Raw genomic sequence first — 15215 nt, forward strand, 5'->3', positions numbered from 1 at the left:
GATCTCATCTACCTTTGCCACAAGCAGGACATGGAATTAGAGACTTCCAAAGATCCCTTCCAAACTTGTTTGTTATACAATTCACAGAAATGCCAGAGAGAAGGTGGAAGCCTTTCCTGGAGATATCTGGACTAGATAAAGCCGTAAATGGATAATGAAAATAACTCTCAGTAAGCTTTTCATTGGATGTATGAGCTGGTGGCAGCGAGGAGCCTCCCAGCACGCTGTGCTTCCCTCTCTTCAACATTTACCTCTGGACACAGGAATACATCTCTCCAGTTAAGACACTTTCACCACTTTCACACTAAAATTCAACATGTTTTAGTGGCATTCTAAGACTTAATACTTGTAGGAGGTATAAAACATTCATGAGAGCAATGCTGTGAGATTAAATGGATTGGGCTGGCATTCAAAGACATTTAAGGGACAGCCTTTGAAGGACCAGCTCTCTGCTCAAGCATTACACAATCATTTCCCCAGATCCTCCAACATGCAGGGAAATACACAAGGTGTGCACATCTCACCCTGGATCCTGTCTGGTTGCTGCAGTGGGAGAAAAAAAGCATGGATTAGATGCTGTCTGAATTGCAGATGACACCAGGTCTGGCCTTTTTTTTAGTGCCTCCCTGTTACTGGAAAGTAATATTGAGTTTCACCAAAGTCAAAAGCTCCTCTCAGGTTCATTTCCCTTTCAACAGCTCCAACAACTGCCTTGCCAAAATCCATAGAAGACAAAATCTATAGTTCCTAGGATTCACATTTTGAAATGGTTCCAAATGCAGAGCAAAAGGTTTCACCCTTAAGACACTCTTGCAAGGCACACAGCTACCTCCCTGACTTTGCTGGTCCTGATCCAGATGAAAAAAAAATATCCCAAAGCACAAGTCAGTTTTTTTGCTGACCAGGATTACCTGGCTTAGTATCAGCAGCCTTCAAGGACATGGTCTAACACACCCGAGTGGAAATCACCAGTGCTGGATGCAGCTCCCTTCAATCCTCTAAGCCTCTGCTCCTCTGCTGGAACAGCTCACTGCTGATAAACTCACTTTCAGACTATTTTCATAAAACTGAAGGTCAGCAAATGATTTGCTAATTAAATCTGTCACATAATTCTCAGCCTGATGAATAACTCAAGGCAGCTCCACTGAGCAGAGTGGCAGGCAGGGGTCAGCTGCCTGCTCTGAGGTGTGACAGGGCTGTGGGGTCACCAGGCTTTGGGGACAGATTCCTCAGAGCCACATCTTGCAGCAAGCTGTGTTCTGCAGCCTCTCCAAGCCCTGCACCCACCTCTGCAGAGTTTGTCCATGTTTAGGGACACATTCTTGCTTTGGTGCATCCCTTGGCCCTGCACAATTTGTCCTCAGAAGTTGCCCCTTGCCCAGGGTGGCTTTGCAGATGAAGGATGAGACCTTGCACTGATCAATTCCCAGCATCTAAAATGATCCTGACTCTTTTCAAAGTCACTCTGAAGAAACACAACAGTTCTACCCCCAAAAAACTCTCCAGTCTTGGGAGGTTGTTCTGTTTCCAGCCAGAGGAGGGCAACCACACACGTTGACAAGAGGCAGCATCCTTCTGCCTGATACACAAAAATGCACTTTATTCCCATTCCCAGCCACCAGAAGAGTTGTTTCATCTTTCCAATTGTGCCTTATTTATGTCTATTCCCTTCCTCGTGTATTCCCCACACAGAATCACAGAATTACAGAAAGGTTTGGGTGGGAAGGGACCTTAAAAACCATCCAGTGCCACCCCCTGTCACAGGCAGGGACACCTTCCACTATGCCAGGTTGCTCCAAGCCCCATCCAACCTGGCCTTGGACACTTCCAGGGATCCAGGGGCAGCCACAGCTTCTCTGGGCACGCTGTGCCAGGGCCTCCCCACCTTCTGAGTAAGGAATTTCTTCCTAAAATCCAACCTAACTCTGCCCTCTGTCAGCTGAAAGCAGCAGAGTACATTCCCCTGCTAAACAGAACCCGAATTCCTCATTCCTCCTGCTCAGCAGCAGCTTTGCTGGCTGGACCCAGAAGCCATCAAGCTTGTCCAAACTGTGTGTGCCACTGACCTAAGGAGAATTCATCAATCCCAGCTGGGAACTTGGGCACTAGGAGCAAGGAAACTGCATTGTGACATGGCTATAAACAGCAAAGGGACTGGGGAGATTTTCTCCCTCTCGTGTCCTCCTGCCTGCCCTGCTCACATGAACCCTTCAGAGCCTGTGTCAGGCTGCTCTGATGCTCTCCTGCCAATTTTGAAGCATGGGATGGAGGTTAAAGGGTTGGTTGAGGAGAGCAAAACAACCTTAACTTTTATATCTTGAGGGAGAATATCCTGCAAGTAATGCCATTCCTCAGCACTTAGCTGGAAAACCCAGGGAAAGGCAGGAGCTTGGGGGAGAGGCCCCAGGTGACTCAGCTCTGCACCCTCTCCCTGTGGATATTTCAACAGCACAGGGCACTGCAGGTACAGGGTGAGACACAGGGATCACTCAGGACACAAAATGGAACTTCAGCAGCCCCATCAAAAACTCTGATTTTTAAGGATACTCCTTTCTCCATCATCATTATGGTCTGTGGTAAAAGCCACTTTATGAGCTCAGCTAATTTGGGATACTGTTGCATCATCACCTGATGTTGATAAGCAATTATTAAAGAATAAAAAAAGAGTCAAACAAATCCATGCTTCCCCTCTGGCCTGGGATGGTTTTCAGTACCATTATCAGGCTCTGATAAAAAGGGGAAGAAGGAGCTCTGTGGTTTTGGTATGGGCTGCTGTGGTCCTGTTTTGGGCCCGTTCTCTGCCCAAATCCAGGGGTGTAATCCAGCCATTTTCATGTTCTTGAGCTTTCTCACCTGCCCAAACACCCAGGCCACATCTGACTTGTCTTGGAGGTTTAATTCCTGGCTGTGCCAAATTGTGGATCAATGGCAGCTGGCTAAGGCCACCACTGGATGAGTGAGTGAACAGAGCAGCCCCTCATGTCCCAAACCTGAGCTGTGCTCCCATCTGGGAGCAAAACCTGCATTTAAAACATCCCAGTTTTACACCACTCCATGGCATTCAGTAACAAATAAATCCCACAACCTGGGGAGGGTTTTACTCCAACATGTGTCAAGGAGATGTTGAAGTGACAGGAACTTCCCTGCTTGCCTTTTGTGGGGACAATACAAACCAGCAGAGCAGAGAGACATCCAAACTATCACTCTTCAAAGCAGCAACAGATCTTTCTGTCAAAGGAGAGATTTCACAAGGATGGGCATGGGTGGATCCATGGCAAAACAATCAAGCAAAGCGAGAGACACGCGACCATTTCTCTTTCCTGAGTGTGGAAAAGCTTTCAGGAGATTGATAAAATTGGAGCTGCTGCTGTTGAACATCTCAAAGGGAAAGGGAGGGAGAGGAAATGTTTCCCCCATGCAGCTCTCCAGCAGCAGCTTCTGATTGTACTCAGTGGGAAACAAGGAGCACTCTCAGCACCTTCCCTCCCATGGAGCTCCAGGCAGAGGGGAAGCTCAGCAGTTTGCAGGATTTGGGTGCTTGCTTTTGTTCCCCTTCCCTCTCTGCCTCCCCATCCTCCCTTTGGATGCAAAGGCTGAGGAGAACAGAGCAATTGAGGAATTTGAAGCCTCACTAGCAGCTACTCTGAATGCAGGCACATGAAGCAGCAGGATTCAGCTGGTGACATTTGGGCCACAAATGAAGTCCCCAAGAGTAATAAACAATCAGGTAAAGAAATCTGGAAAGAAATTACCCAGCACACCTCATCTTCCTGGCCCCCATGAGATCCATATAAAATGTGTTAATGCATCTGATTATGATCTAAATTATGTACAGAGGCTCCTGCCAAGCACTCTGTGAAGCTTCTTTATTGTTAAGTTGGAAGCTGTTTAAGAACGGTCCAGTCATCATGTTTCAAATTAGATTTGGGGGGAAAAAAAACATATTCCTACTTTATTGCTGGCTCAGAACATGGGAGAAGGTCAGAATGTGGGTTTTCTCTGCTGAGAAAGAACAGGAAGAATGGGACAGAACAGCAGAAGAGCCACTCTGTCCTCTGTCCTTTACTGTACCCACACATGCCAGAGAATCATTGCAGTTTCAACTTGCTACACCTTTTTTCCTGGAAGGGGGGTAAAACACCAAGGTCCTCCCATGCACACTCTCCACAGGCCCAAAAACTTTGAAAGAAATGAATTCTGGAAGAGTTCTGCTGAGAGGGGCTGGCAAAACACCATGTGAGATTTCCCTCCCACCTCTGAGGGCTACCTGAGCTGCCAGTCCTTTGTGCTGTTTGAAGGCAGGTAAAAAAGCTGGTTCTCTCTCCAGCTCCAGGACTGGAGCTTTTTAAAAAACAGAGACACACCACTGCCAGGTGTAAATTCAAATTTGGGAGAGCACCCAGAGTTTTAATTGCTAGCTTGACAACTTCAAGAGTGCTGGAAACTCCAGCAGCCCAACCTGTGCTTTCTCTTCTGCTGCTGTCTGGTCAAGATTTTGTTCCATGGATCAGCATCTCCTTCCCCCTGCAGGGTTGGATTCCCAAGTCAGAGCTAAAGTCACCTTGCTCAGAGGAGCTGGATTTTAAAAGGAGGGTCCTTACAGTTATTAAAAGTCTTCCATCCATAATCTCTGCCCTTCCAAGCTCACAGCTGCAGCCACAACTGCATAAATCTGGACTAAGCAGGGCCCTGGGAAGTGCAATAGGATATAAATAGTTCTTACAGGTTTGTTTTGCTCTCTATATGTAAATAAATCATACACACACATATATACATGCCAGATATGTCTGCACCTCATTAATTCACAGAATAATTTGGGCTGGAAAGGACTTTTAAGGGCATCCCATTCCCCCCTGCCACGGGCAGGGACACTTCCCACTGTCCCAGACTGCTCCAAACCATGTCCAGCCTGGCCTTGGACACTTCCAGGGATCCAGGGGCAGCCACAGCTTCTCTGGGAATTCTATTCCAGGGTCTCCCCACCACTCTGAGAGTAAAAGAATTTCTTCCTAAAATGTCATCTAACCCTGCAGATCTGCAGGAAGTCAGGGATAAGAACTACCATTTCTAGCCACCGTGGTAATGTAGTGGTTTAAACACCCAAAAAATGCTTTAATGTAGGATCACAGGCTGGATCCCAGCCAGGCAACAGCACTGCTTTTAAAGGAGTATTTATCTCCATAAAACACTTCCTAAACAACGTGCTCAGTGCTTGAAAATAAAGCCTTGCTAAACAACCAGATTTTAACCTGGAATTCTGCATGCTGGCATTCTCTGCTGCTCCAGGTAAGTCTGATTCCCTTACACAGCATGGTGATTTTCTTTTTAAGAAGAAAAGGAATTTTCTCTTTCAGTTTAACTTTGAGGCAAGATGGAAGACCACAGGCTGGCCTCAAAGACATGAGATCTTTTGAACTCCTAGTCAGCAGGCTCTCACAGGAGCTGAGCTCGAGGGCTGCTCTGGAATAAATCAAAAAGGATTTACTCTTTCTCTTGAACAAGGCAGGGAAAAAAAACTCCATAGATGCACAGATATGGGGTTGGGGGTGGGGAGACAGCTAACAGGTTTTAAAAAAGTAATAAAAAAAGTCAACTTAAGAATGCCATGATGGTTTGATAGTCACAGTCCCATAAGCTGAACACCACCTTGCCTGGTTGGATTTCCTGCAGGAAATCACAGGCACAGTTGCTAAGCCTGCTGGAAGCAGTTCAGCCCAAGAATATACAGAGCAGATGCTCCAAGCACGGCTCACAAGGACACAGTGCTCCTGGAGAAAGCCTCTGACAGGGAGTCAAAACAGGGGCTTGGCCTGGCCATGTGTCACTGGAGCTGCAGCTGTGATCTCTTCCCAGAGGAGCAGAGTTCATGGCCAGAAGGGACCTTGAGAGCACCTCGTGTGCTTTGTGCTGAACCACAGCCCATCACACCTCATCCAAGTTTTCCTGAGAGCAGGAATCAGATTTAGCAGCCAGATCCTGACTTGAGTAACTCTGGTGGCTCCCAGGCACAATCCACGTGCTGCTTCCACTGCAGAACTGGGGCTGACAGAGCAGCTTTGTGCAGGGTGCTACTGCCCCGTGGTGTCCTTGTGTCCCAGTGCCAGGAAATGCCATTCCCTGGAATGGCAGGAGTGACTCCTTTGCTTCACTCCTGACACCTTTGCTGGAGCCCAAACTCATCAGCAGTTTTGACAATACTCCAGAGCCTGAGTTTGCCTGAAGGAGCTCAGCACAGGGCACAAATTCTCATCCTCTGGCTTCCTTACAGGAGTAAGAAGAAAACTGGGGAAGGAGAAATGTGCTGCTGGCAGCAATTCCAGCCTCTGCAGTGGGATTGGAAGGCTCCCTGACAACCACACATCCTCACCAGAGCTGTGATCAGCACCCATGGACTAATCCTCACACCTTGATGACAAAGAGTTTGGGGACAAGAATGTGCCCGGAGAATGATGCTAAAGAAGAAAAATGTTCAGAGCCCAACTTCCCCCTGAGCTGTGTGCAGGGATTTGGATCCCAAGGCACCCAGACACTGAGCTCAGACCATCAGTGACATTCAACACTGCTTTTAAAATCAGAATTGAAAACTGCTGAAACCAGAATATTGTGAAATGCTGCTTCTTCTCCTGCACTTCTGCCAAATGAATTTGGCTAAAACTTCCAGCAATTAATGGATGATTAAATGAAAGAGCTGATGGCCAAAAAATATGTAAGGAGCTTGATTAAAGCTCTGGGGGTGACACTGTGCTGGTCCTGCCCTATTTTTCCAAGCTTTTCTCATCTCAACATTATTTCAATTGGACTATGGGGAGGAGGAGAGTGTTGTTAGAAGGGTGTGAGATGTTTTGAATTATGTTAAAATCCAACAAGGGAAGAAGCAACTTAACCCCAGGCCTGACACTGCAGAGCTGCTTTACCTGTTGTCCCTCAGCTCCTTGGCTCAGACCTGTCCCACATCTCACATCAACTCCTTCTCCACCTCTCTTCTTTCTCCCAGTGCTGATCTCAAGGGTTTCCCTCCTGTTTAACAGAAAAACATAGACAAAACCACATGGACTCAAGAAATAAGTTATGCATGGCCTCGAGGCATCGTGCAAGAGAGGCACTCTGACACAAACATTCCTTCTGGACTCTTCAAACAGGGATTGAGCAGCCTGGGGCTGTGGAAGGTGGCCCTGCCCATGGAAGGGTGTGGAGCGAGATGAGCTTTAAGGTCCCTTCCCTCTCAGACCATTCTGGGATTCTGAGATTTATGATGAGGTCTTAAGCCTGGAAGCTCCATAAGTTTGACAGTCTGGGCTGCTGGGGAGTAAGGGAGGCTGAAGGGGGAATCAGGAACAAATGAGACCACCTGGAGAAGGGATATTGAAAATAAAAGGGATCAGATGTGGGTCATCAGCTCCCTGCTCCATCAGCTCTGAGCCCCTTCCAGGCATTCTCAGCTTTCTCAGCTCACTTCACCCAAAATTCTTCCTGTACAATACCTGATAATTGGCAGCTCTCAGGTTACATCCATAGGATCATTTCCCACAAAAATATTAAATAAAGTCATTATCTCCATTGTTCCATAAGTGCCAAGGTCCAAGAGGATCACTGCAAGCCACCCAGCCCGACCTGTTCCGTGACACACCACGAGTTCCACCCACCAAGTCCAGCCTCAAGCCCAGCAATTCCCACCAATTCTTCATCCAGTTTCTCCCCTAGGTCAAATCCTCTCTCAGCCACATCTCTGCTGCAAACAACCCCCCTGATCTCAGACAAACAGACAAAAAAAATTAAAAGAAAAATAAAATACCTTTTGTTAAGAAAATCCCAAGGCTCCAGGATTATCCTTCTTGGGCGAAGTCAGTGGCATTTGCCTTTGTTTTAAAACAAAAAGGATCATCCACATCCTGCCTTCACCCTCCCACACAGCCTCTGGGACAGCAGAGCATCTCAACCTCCCTCTCCCCACCCTGACTCTCACTAATGTGTTCCATACTCAAGCCTTTCCCCAGTCCCAGCTCCCGGCAGGGAGTCAGGGCTGGACCTTGGAGGCTGCTGCTGCTGCTTATAAAGGCTGCTTCCATCCCTTTCACTTCCATCCCCTTCCATCCCTTTCACTTCAGCTGGCAAAACACTTCCTGAGTGTATCCCACATCTTTGGGATAAAAGGAGGAAACACATCGTGCTGGGAGCTGGTCTCTCCTGGCAGGCTGCACCTCCTGGCACGGCTCCATCAGCTACAAAATGTTTGCAGAAACAAGAACAGCCAGGACCCTTCTACCCCTCCTTCCTTCCCTGATTGCAAAGTTCCTCCCAGAGTTCTCCAGAAGAGTGAAGATGTTTCTCAACAGCCACAGCTGAGGGTTTCACCTCAAGGTGACCTGTGAAATATCCACTCCAAAGCTCACCCACGCTGCAGCATCTGCACGGCCCTCGTTGCCTCTCCCAGGTCTGGAGATGTTTCATGGCAAGCTCAGAATGCTGACAGCTTACAAAATAAAAATCTGCTTTCTTTTTCTTCAAAGCCACCAATTATTGTCCCTGAAACTCTGGTCACTTGAGGGAAAGGAGCCAAGGAATTAGAGCATGTGGCAATGGGATGCCCAAATCCATCAGGCAAACAAACCACTCTCCTGAGAGTCACAGAATTGTCTGGGTTAGAAGGAACCTCAAAATTCATCTCATTCAACCCCTTCCATGGGCAGGGACACCTTCCACTAGAAGAAAACTTAAGAGTTTTTTTAAAATTTTAATGTAAGCTCTGGAAAACATCAAACTCTTCATAGAATAAATGCCACTTTCTGATTAAAGTGAAGGTCCTTGTCTAATAAACACTATCTAATTAATATGATGTAAAAATTCCAGCATATATTAATATTTCATTCTGATCACTGTCATTAAAGCAAGAACAGCACCCCAGCAGGGGCTCACCCCAAAAAAAGTCATTTCTCCCTACTCTCCACCAGAGAAGAGGTGGCAAGTCCCTGTTCTAACTTCATTTCATATTTTATTAGTTTTTACAAGCCAGCTATGCTAAAGGGTTGCACCAGTAATTTAAACTGCAGTTGTCAGCAGAAGTGAAGGACATTGTGGGATACATTTTATTCCAGCTCTTTTATTGCCTGGCTCCTTGGAGAGATTCAAGCAGCTTAAGGATTTTAGAGGCACTGTCACAACAGTTTCTGGCCCATCTCAAGCTGCTATTTGAACAAAAAAAAAAAAAAAGTATCCAAAAACCCCAAGTTTCAAAGAACTGGCTGGACCAGCAGAAGCTGTTCAAGACTCAGCAACTCCTGAATGCCACCAAATTGTTCCCTCACGGGGACAGGCACTTTCTGCAATGTTATTCCCACTTGGCAGAAGGGGAGGGGGATCCATAAAACAATAAAAGAGTGGGAAATGCTGATTTCTGCAGCTCTGCCAAACCCCAGGAACACACAGAAACACGTCGTGACTCTCCCCACCATCAGGAGCCAGCAGTGCTCTGTCACATCTGCTGGGACACAGCAAGGCAGGTGACAAGCTGGAGCACAACAAGGCTGGCACAGACCCAATCCAGGAAAGCCTCCAGGCTTTCTGCTGGCCAGAGGAGAAATGTTTTGAAGGTTCCTGAGCCAGCAGGCTCCTGTCCCAGCAGCACCCCAGGGTTCTGCTGGACTCTTCCCTATGGATGATCAAAAAGCAAATGAATTCCTTGAACTCAGGGACCAGCCTCACCACCCCAGGCTGGTGGGAAATGTTGGTTTTCATCCCCATTGATTGTTTTGCCATGGATCCACCCATGCCCATCCTTGTGAAATCTCTCCTTTGACAGAAAGATCTGTTGCTGCTTTGAAGAGTGATAGTTTGGATGTCTCTCTGCTCTGCTGGTTTGTATTGTCCCCACAAAAGGCAAGCAGGGAAATTCCTGTCACTTCAACATCTCCTTGACACATGTTGGAGTAAAACCCTCCCCAGGCTGTGGGATTTATTTGTAACTGGATGCCATGGAGTGATGTAAAACTGGGATGTTTTAAATGCAGGTTTTGCTCCCAGATGGGAGCACAGCTCAGGTTTGGACATGAGGGGCTGCTCTGTTCACTCACTCATCCAGTGGTGGCCTCAGCCAGCTGCCCTGGACACTGCAGGGCTGGAGGGGAGGAACACCCTGCTGCTGAGATGTCTGCTGGCTGCTTCCTGGCACAGGACTCCATTTCAGATCCCATTAGGGAAACCATCCCAGGAAAACTGGATATGTTACTGTCTCCGTTTGGAAAGACAGGTGTCTGCTAAGGTAGGGAGGAGCCTCCCCTGAAATGGAAAATGTGAACCCTCCCCACCCCTTTGAATTGCTATAAATTTGAAATTAAGGGGCTCTTGGGCAAAAAAATGGGAGCAGGAAATAACAGTTATTTAACAGGGAAGAAAATAAAAAGATAAAATAAACAATGCAGTAAACCAAAACAACACTGCCAGAGTCAGAACACAGCCTGACACCGTGTTGGTCAGGGTGTTTGCAGCAATCCAATTGGAATTGTGGCTGCAGCCCTCCTGCAGTGTCAGGGGTGGTTCTGCTGGAGCAGGGATCCTGTAGAAAAGAGGGTATTCTTCCTCTGAAGATCCAGAAGAGGCAGCTGCTGCTCCTCTGGGAAATCAGTGGAGGATCTGTGTTGGTATTCCAGAATCTCCAGATTATACCCGGGTAGGAATGCTTGGCTCCTCCCTGTGGGCAGAGCATCTCCCAATGAGATGCTGTAGCTCTTATCAGCCATGCAGTGACACTCAATGGCCTCTTATCAGCAGATGTCCCCTCCCAGGGAGGAGTGACTGTGATCACTCAGGGAGAGATAAGGCAAACTGCCCACTTGACACAAGACACCTGCACACAGCTGGAAATGGAATACCTCTTGCCTTGCAGTCTGGAACAGTTCCTTTGTGGGAGGGTGGAAGGAACAAGGGCTGCTCCTGGTCAGAGCACTGCAGGGCTTTGGGCAGCAGACAATGGTGGGACTGAGCTCGGTGTCCTCCTTGTCCCCAGGGTGCTGAGCTTTCCTGAGGTCCCCATCTCCTACCCACACACAGCAAGCCATGAAACACACGTGGGTCACCCCATCCCAACTCTTGGGGTGTTTGCAGAGAGGGAGAGCCAAGGCTGACAATCCTGGAAGGGCTCACAGGGACCTGCATTGATCCTGACTCAGCATGGAGGGGACACTGCTGGGCCCTGGTCACTCCGTGCCATGGGCAGAGGAGAGAAATCCTCATTCTCACCCCATCCAACCTGGCCTCGGGCACTGCCAAGGATCCAGGGGCAGCCACAGCTTCTCTGGGAAACTCGTGCCAGGGCCTCCTGACCCTCAGAGGGAACAATTCCTTCCCAAAACCCCACCCAGCCCTGCCCTCTGGCAGTGTTAAGCCAGCAGGATATCCCATGATGCCACACAAGTACTGGAGCACGGATCATTCTCAACTGTCCCCTGCTGTGGGTCCCTCCTTGTCCCCCTTCAGCACATGCAGACATTGTGCCAGGAGAGGCCCATGGCTCCCAGAGCTTAAAATCCGTGAGGACAAGCAGAACTTACTTTGCAAAGAAACATCTTTTAAGCAGAGGGAAAGTTGGACTTTGGCATTTTTAAGTCTGGGACATGTTTTAATGTATTAAAAAGTTTTTCAGGTCACCTTTGATGCAGAGTTGTCTGGAAGGGGAGGCTGTCAGATGGTGTCTTAGCAAGGGAATATCTGTTCCCTGGGCACGGACTCAGAGCCTTGTGAAGCCCCTATGGCACCTGAATATTCCGTGGTTGTACTCCAAGCCCCACGGACACTCCTTTGATGTGGTGAGCTGCAGCTCCTAAAGGTCTCTGGAGATCACAGGAATTTATGTGATGGGATGAATTTAGTAGATAAGGAGCCTTCCATCCTTTGAAACAGAACTTTGCTGTTGTTATCTTTTCTAAAGAACATTTTAATTGCTTTTTTTTTTCCCATGCCTGATGCAGAGAGCAGCTGTGGAGAGATGCCCAGGAAGGCTCCTCTGCTCCACAGGGAATCCAGCCCTGCTCTTACACACATGGTCTCTTCCTGGCCTCTCCTGCTTGCTGCTCCAACATAAACAAGACCTACATCCTCCTGGAAATTAAACCCAGCCTCTCAGATATGTACACAGATCTCCTCCTGCCCTGCAGGAAACAGGGATGGAGAATTTGCAGCCCCAGGTGGCCTGGAGCAATCCCTGTTCATGGGGGAGGGAACACACAGCACTAAATGGCATCTTGAGATATTTAATGCTCTCAGTTTTATTTTCTGACCTCATCTCGTCACCAGCCAGAGAAATTTGTCCATTTTCCTCTGCTCATCCTCACAGAGCTCACCAAAAAGCTTTTTCCTTTAGTCCTGTCACAAAAACATCCCAATCTGCCTCCATCTCACTCTTCCCTGACAATTATCTCCACTTGCTTCCCTATTTTCTCTTCTCTCAAGGCTCTTATCCAGGCTGGTTTTCTCCTTCCCTCACCTGCCTGCACCACCATTACTTCTCCCACTGTCAGAGGTGCCACTGCCAATCTAAAAGTTGGTTTCAGTACAATTATTGAAGCTCATTCTCCTGCACTAAGGCAGACAAATATTACAACCTAATACAGAAATATGCCCAGGAAATCATTCCTGGGATACTCCAACCTGAACTGAAGGCCAACATGATGGAGACAGAACAACACAAGCCCAGATCCACAGCTCTGGAAAGCATTCCTGGCACTCCCACTCCAAGTGCCATTAAGGAGATGCCAAAGTCCAGCAGATGTTTGGACAACACAAAATATTAAATTGAGCTCTGATATTTAAGAGCAGAAAAATTTCCCAGGCTAATTCAGGCAACGTGTCCCATAAAAATGGCCAAAAAAACCCCTCAGGATCCATTAACTGCATTTGCTCTCCAGCATTTGCTCCTGAACTGTTTATGCACAGAGGTTACCCAGCACATTCATCCTCCAGAAAAGAACATGTAGAGCAGAGCTGGAAATGAAAGAGTGCTTGGGAATCCTGTTATTAGGAGTGGGATAACACAGGAGGGGTCTGTGGGGCGAGAAATCCCCACAAGAAAACTCCAGAGAGCCTCTATTTCCCACAAACAGGGAAATGAAAACCTGTTGTTGCAAGCAGAGAGAAAGTCAAAGATTTTATGATCCCATTGTGAGACAGGAATTTTAACAGGCTGGTGAAGGATAAACTGTTAGTTTCTTTCATAAACCTGAACAAAACCAAGTGATTTCCCAGAAACAAATTGGGAAATTATCCTCCCTGGCCCCAAGAGTCAAGTCCAAACCTGCCAAGTCTCTCTTGCCTTGTCCTTATCCTGTACCTTCACAGACTTTGCTGGGCTGGGTTCAGACTCAGATCCAAATTTAGGCAGGTTGGAGATGCCCTAAAAGCTGCTGAGTCACCAGAAGGAAAAGAGATTTAAGGTAATAACTTACCTTCAGCTGAGCAGGAGCCTGCCAGCACACAAGGCAGAGTGTAACTCAGGCTGGAAATGCTGCACTGAGAGCTCTGTGTGCTCCCAATCACCCACCCCAGATGCCAAAATTCTCCTTTCATGCCCTCTTGCAGGAGATGCAACTCTCAACCTTGACCTCTGGATGGCCAAGTGACCACTGAAATCCCAAAGGGACAAAGATTCCCTTTAAAAATCCTTGAATTCTCTCAGCAAGCTGAAGTCTGAAAACCACAGAGAGGAAAAGAAGGAATGTACAGGGATTTCCAACGTGGAAATGAGGGTGGATAAGGACATTTACCATGGAACTGTTACTCCTACATTTATCAACAAGGAGTAACAAGACAAAAGACAATATTTCAGTTGGGTATTAGGAATCATTTCTTCCCCAAAAGAGTTGTCCAGCTCTGGCACAGCTGCCCAGGGCAGTGGTGGAGCCCCCATCCCTGGAGGGATTTAGAATCCATGTGGATGTGGCACTTTGGGACAAGGATCAGTGGTGGCTTTGGCAGAGTTGAACTCAAGAATCTTAGAGAAGTCTTCCAACCTAAATGATTCCATGATTAGGACTAAAATTTTGACAGGAAAGAAGGAATTTTTTCCCCCTTATATAACTCGGAAAAACTTTATTAAAGAAATCACTTTGTACATACTTCAGAAGTTCAAGACATTCAGGTGTAAAAACTGAACCTTGGTGCTCCTTTTCACCTGAACCAAGAGCTGGGATTTTACAAATCCTTTTCACCTCAAACCAGCTGAGTGGCACAGAGAATTACCATGAAGTCAGGGATGCTCAGCAGGGGTAAATGAACTGCTGCAAAGAATAACTCGAGGCACATCAGAATCTGTCTTGGCACAGTTCTTCCTTCTCCAGCAGGAAGAACACATAGAAGTGGCAACAATCCCCTTCCAGAAAATTGTCCTAAGCTCCCAGCCCACTGCCAAAATCCATTTGAAAGGAACTGATCCAAGCAAGAACTTCCAGGATTTTATGGTGCAAAGCCACCCTCTGTTCCATGACAGCATTTTGCTTTCACAGCAGAAAAGGTGCCTTGAGATTTTGTCTTCAAGAAAGGCAATAGAAACTTCCTTTGCTCGCTGCCACCAAACTGGTGTCACCCTCTCTGGATACCTCAGCACTCCCACAGGTAAAGAAAAAGCAAGTTCAACCTCCAAAGATAAAAAATTCAGAGGCAGCAAATCCATCCCTTCCTGGGAGTTTGCTCCAGTGATTCATCCCTGCCCATGTCTACCTTTCAATGTCACCTTCCAAGCAGCTTCTCCCCATCCTCTCCCCAGAGAAGGGATTCAAGTTTTGGTCTCCCTCCTGACCCACAAGAACAGTGGGAGAGTTTAAAAGATCAATTCTAAATATTTTCACTCTGATCCAAAAGCTGCCCTGCTGCTCCTTCTGCAGGACCTCCAGCTTTTCCCACATCTATTTTAACACACGGATATCGGAGCTAAATAAGCTACTTGAACAGTATTTTCAGAAATTCAGCTTTTGGAGTAAAAACATCCTTTGTTCCTATTTCCCAGCTCACATGTCCATAGATGGCATTAAACACTTGTTATTTGGGGAACTGAAGCAGATCTGGCTGCTCAGTCCAACCACAAGAACCTTTGCAGAGCAGCTGTTCCTGGAGGGCTGAGCCCTCTGCCCCAGGCACAGCCCAGCCTGCTCACTCCATCCCCCAGTTTAAAAATCAGCTGGATTGCTCCAAGTCATTTTTCATATTCTTGGAACAATTTATTACTCCACTGG

General features: G+C 47.3%; 1 protein-coding gene across 7 annotated transcripts in view; it reads right to left on the minus strand.

Moving 5' to 3' along the window:
- The window catches only part of EXTL3 (exostosin like glycosyltransferase 3), a 139853-nt gene that overhangs the window by 46583 nt on the left and 78055 nt on the right, over window positions 1-15215 (minus strand). For 3 of the 7 annotated variants that reach the window (XM_050973192.1, XM_009096294.4, XM_018923183.3), the window contains one exon: window positions 6915-7017. The exons of 3 other annotated variants lie outside the window; for them this stretch is intronic. The gene's annotated coding sequence lies outside the window, so the exon portion shown is untranslated. Of the gene's footprint in view, window positions 1-6914; window positions 7018-7792; window positions 7863-15215 lie in introns of those variants that run through there. One more of the 7 variants, XM_050973193.1, reaches the window with a different exon arrangement.

This window comes from Serinus canaria, chromosome 3, assembly GCF_022539315.1.
Source record: "Serinus canaria isolate serCan28SL12 chromosome 3, serCan2020, whole genome shotgun sequence".
NCBI lineage: Eukaryota > Metazoa > Chordata > Aves > Passeriformes > Fringillidae > Serinus > Serinus canaria.